Genomic DNA, 4,982 nt, shown 5'->3' with positions numbered 1-4,982 from the left:
AGGATGGTCTCGATCTCCTGACCTCGTGATCCGCCCGTCTCGGCCTCCCAAAGTGCTGGGATTACAGGCTTGAGCCACCGCGCCCGGCCACACAGATATGATTTAAACTACGCATGATTCTTGTGCTTTTCCTAAAGCATCTTTCACCTTTCAACCTGAGTCGAGCGGCACTGGTGGTTGAAATGCAGCTGGAAGGATGTCAAACAACTTACCAGAGTCTCTGCCTGAGGCCGGGCAGGGCTGCCATGGGGCCTTGCTCACCAGAAAAATGGATTATTATCATAATTACTGCGTATACTGTACAGTGATTAACAGAGCCCTCTTCCTCTTTTCAAAATTGTGTAAAAAAATCAGGTTTATTATCTATTGAGATGAAGAAAATTATTTTAAAACCACTTTAAATCAGGTTACTGGTTGTCAACGTAATTAATATTGGAACATTTACACCCCTTTATAATGATTTTCTTCCTTGAAGGATCCCTATTTTAGAAATGTTTATTATGTGCTGGATACGGTGGACACTGCATGTTGACAGTGGGATTTTGTTGTCTTCTTTTAAGAGTGTTGAGTTTTTTCCGGCAATTAAATTACTGGCACATGCACATCTGTGAGTGAATGAGTGCTGGGACTGGGCTGAGGTTGTCCGGGAATCAGTGCCGGGACTGGGCTGAGGGCGTCCGGGAATCAGTGCCGGGACTGGGCTGAGGGCGTCCGGGAATCAGTGCCGGGACTGGGCTGAGGGGTCCGGGAATCAGTGCTGGGACTGGGCTGAGGCTGTTTAGGAACCGGTGCTGGGACTAGGCTGTGGTTCAGTGAAATAAGCCAGGCACAGAAACAAACTTCACAAGTTCTCACTCATGTGGGAGCTAAAAATATGGATCTCATGGAGGTAGAGAGTAGACTAGTGGTTACCAGAGGCTGGGAAAGGAAAGGGGAACATGAAAGAAGTTAGTTAAGAGGTACAAAAACACCGTCAGACAGAAGGAATAAGTTCTAGTAGTCTATAACACAGTCAGCAAATTATGTTAATGATTTGTTGTATAGATTACTGTATATAGATAGAAGGGAATCACTATGTTCCCAACACAAAAGAAAAATGTTTGAGGTGACGAATATCCCAACCACCCTGATTTGATCACAGCACTTTGTATACATGTATCAAAATATATCACATGCACCCAAAAATATGTACAACTGTTACATATCAATTTTTAAGAAGGAACAGAAAAGGATCTGGCGGGAATTCTGCAAAGGAAATGGCAGTATATCCAGAGTTGAGGGTGGGACGATGTACACAGTTATGTACACAAGCAAGTTTCAGGGATATAAAGACAAATGCAGGGAAAACTGGGGAAACCACTGTGTGCGGTGTGTTCTCTGATCACTGCTGGGCTGAACCCCCTCTTCTCCCAGAGTGGGGGTTGCTAGACTCCGTCCTCAATTGCTTATTGTTTGAACCCAAGCAGAAAAAGAAAAAAGTCCTGAGAAAAGTGTCAGCCCATGAACGAAGATGGGAAAGGAAAAATGAGAACAAAGCACTCGGGAAAACCCACTCACACAGCATTGAACTTCACAGGACGCGCCCAGTGGAAGCGACAGGACCTGGGTGGGAACATCTGACTTCACACATGGCAGGTGGTGTCGGTCCAACCCCAGGCACTGGCTGTAAGTTCACAAGGTTGAAGACAGACAATGCTGCAGCTATCCCAGGGCAAGGCTCCTGTTCTAGGCCAGGGAAGGATCGGGCCCAGGGAGAGAACAGAGTGGTAACTCTGCAACGGAGGGGTGCAAATTTCCTGATGCTTCACCTGGAGCCTCAGCCAGATGTGCTAGCAAGACGACTCTACCAGATCTGCTCACCATAACCACCCGCTCCAAGACCTGAGGGTTACACACAGCCAGCATCAGCCTCAGCAGAAAAAAGTCATGTGTCACACAGATGTCAGCCCAGGCAGGGCCCCAAATCCGTGAGCACCCTAGGAGTTCCAAGGGGGCCCAAGCCATTGGTGGAGTATTAGTGCTAGTGTTAGTGTCGGTGCTGTCTGTATTAGTCTGTTCTCACACTGCTATAAAGAGATACTCGAGACTAGGTAATTTATAAAGAAAAGATGTTTAATTGGCTCAGCATTCTGCAGGCCGTACAGGAGGCATGGCAGCCTCTGCCTCTGGGGAGGCCTCAGGGAGCTCTGACTCATGGAGGAAGGCACAGGGGAGCCCCTGTCTTACAGGCGGGAGCAGGGGCAAGAGAGACAGGGGAGGTGCCACACGCTTAATCCATTTGCCCCAAGAATACTCGCCTGCAGCACTGGCAGTTGCAGTGTTTACCTTGAGATAACTTTGCCACCAAAATATCTTGCTTTTATTATTATTTTTACATTGCTCTAGTAGGTCAGCTTTGGAAACAAAAGATATCATTATGTTTATAGCATTCTGGTTTTAGTAGTGGTATTTCCATTTACAAAATATAGTCAAATCCAAAAAAATGTAGCTTAATTATACTCATAACAGTAACAAAATGACAGAAACTGATGTGAGTTCTAGTATATGTCAGGTACTACTTGAGGGTTTTATATGGATTAACTTCACAACAGTCTTTCCCCTACAGACTTTTTTCCAGTTAGCTACATTTTGAAGTCTTATACATTAGTTTTACTAACTTTTGCAGACTTTCTAGTAATTTTATACTTTGGCCTTTGGCACAAACTTGTTTCTCAAAGAGGTCATTTCTTATTTCAAAATTTACGTTCTTAAGATGTATTTTCATACAACATAATGAAATTTAAGAGCAGAGTCAAAAAGTTGGTTCTAAATCTTCCACAAAACACTAGTAAACCAAATCTAACAGCATGTTTAAAGGATTATTCACTGTGACCAAGTGGTAATTATTCCTGGAATGCAAGCGTTCTTCAACATAAGAAAACCAATCAATGTAATACACCACATTAATAGAACAAAGAAAAAAGCTCACACGATCGTCTCAAGTGACACAGAACAGGCATTCTGACAAACTCCAACACACTTTCAAGACAACAGACCCAGAAAACCAAGAACAGAAAGAAACTTCCTCAATATGGCAAAAGGTATTTTTTACCTTTTACCCACAGCTAATATCACACTCAATGGTGAAAGACTAAAAGTTTTCCCCAAGATCAAGAACAAAATAGGGATGCCTGCTTTCTACACCTCTATTCAACATTGTCCTGAAAGTTCTAGTCAGAGTAATCAAACAAGAAAAAGAAACAAAAGGCATCCAAATTGGAAAGGAAGAAGTAAAACCATTTCTGTGTTCAGATGACATAATCCTTGATATAAAACATCCATAAAAAGCTAGATGGCTAATAAATAAATTCTGCCAAGTTGCAGGGTACAAGAACAACACACGGAAATTAGTTATGCTTCTATACACCAGCAATGAATACTTTGAAAAGGAAATTAAGAAAACGATTCCATTCACAATAGCATCTAAAATAATTAAATACCTAGGAATAAATTTAAATATAAAGGTAAAAGACTTGCTTGCTGAAAACTACAAAACATTGCTGAAGGAATTAAGGAAAACACAAGTAAATGGAAGATATCATGTGTTCATGAATTGGGAGGCTTGACATGTAAGATGTCCAGACTACCTAAAGTGATCTGCAAATTCGGTACAATCCCCATCAAAACTGCAATGGTCTTTTTTGCAGAAATGAAAAAGATGATCCTCAAATTCATATAGAATTGCAAGGGCCTCAAAATTGCAATATATATGTACACACACACACACATATACACACACACATATACATATATATACATACATATATATATATACACACACACACACACATATATATACATACATATATATATATACACACACACACATATTTTTTAAGACAGACTCTCGCACTGTCATCTGGGCTACAGTGCAGTGGCGCGATCTTGGCTCACTGCAACCTCCGCCTCCCAGATTCAAGCAATTCTCCTGCCTCAGCCTCCAAGGTAGCTGGGATTACAGGTGCACAGCACCACACCCAGCTAATTTTTTGTATTTTTAGTAGAGACAGGGTTTCACTATGTTGGCCAGGCTGGTCTCAAACTCCTGACCTCATGATCCGCCCACCTCAGCCTTCCAAAGTGCTGGGATTACAAGTGTGAGACACCATACCCGGTCCCCCCAAAAATTTTTTTTGGAAAAAAAATGGAAAAACCAAGTTGGAATACTCAGACTACTTGATTTCAAAACTTATTATAAAGCTACAGCATTCGGCTGGCGGGGTGGCTCACGCCTGTAATCCCAGCATTTTGGGAGGCCAAGGCGGGTGGATCACGAGGTCAGGAGATCGAGACCATCAGGGCTAACACAGTGAAACCCCTTCTCTACTAAAACTACATACACAAATAACAAAATTAGCTGGGCATGGTGGTATGTGCCTGTAGTCCCAACTACTTGGGAGGCTGAAGCCCGAGAAATGATTGAACCTGGGAGGCAGAAGTTGCAGTGAGCTGAGATCGCACCACTGCACTCCAGCCTGGCGACAGAGTGAGACTCAGTCTGGGAAAAAAAAAAAAAAAAAAAAGCTACAGTAATCAAACAATGTGGTACTGACAAAAGAACTGACACTGAGGGTACGGAATTGAGGTCCGGAAACAAACCCAGGGTTCAAAGACCCTGGTTGAAAACAGGGAAAAAATACTTCATTCAACGAATGGTGCTGACAGAGCTGAATAGCCACATACAGAAGAATGAAGTTAGATGCCGACCCCACACCACATACAAAAGTTAACTAAAAATGGATCAGCAACCTAAACATAAGACCTAAAACCACAAAATTCTTAGAAGAAAACACTGGGGTAAACCTTCATGCCTTTGCATGTGGCAAAGGATTCTTAAATATGTCACTGGGGCCGGGCGCGGTGGCTCAAGCCTGTAATCCCAGCACTTTGGGAGGCCAAGACGGGCGGATCACGAGGTCAGGAGATCAAGACCATCCTGGCTA

The sequence above is a fragment of the Mandrillus leucophaeus genome, unplaced genomic scaffold (genome assembly GCF_000951045.1).
Source record: "Mandrillus leucophaeus isolate KB7577 unplaced genomic scaffold, Mleu.le_1.0 Scaffold1475, whole genome shotgun sequence".
Classification (NCBI taxonomy): Eukaryota; Metazoa; Chordata; class Mammalia; order Primates; family Cercopithecidae; genus Mandrillus; species Mandrillus leucophaeus.
The sequence above is the reverse complement of the archived record's forward strand: the minus strand, read 5'-3'. Positions refer to the sequence as shown.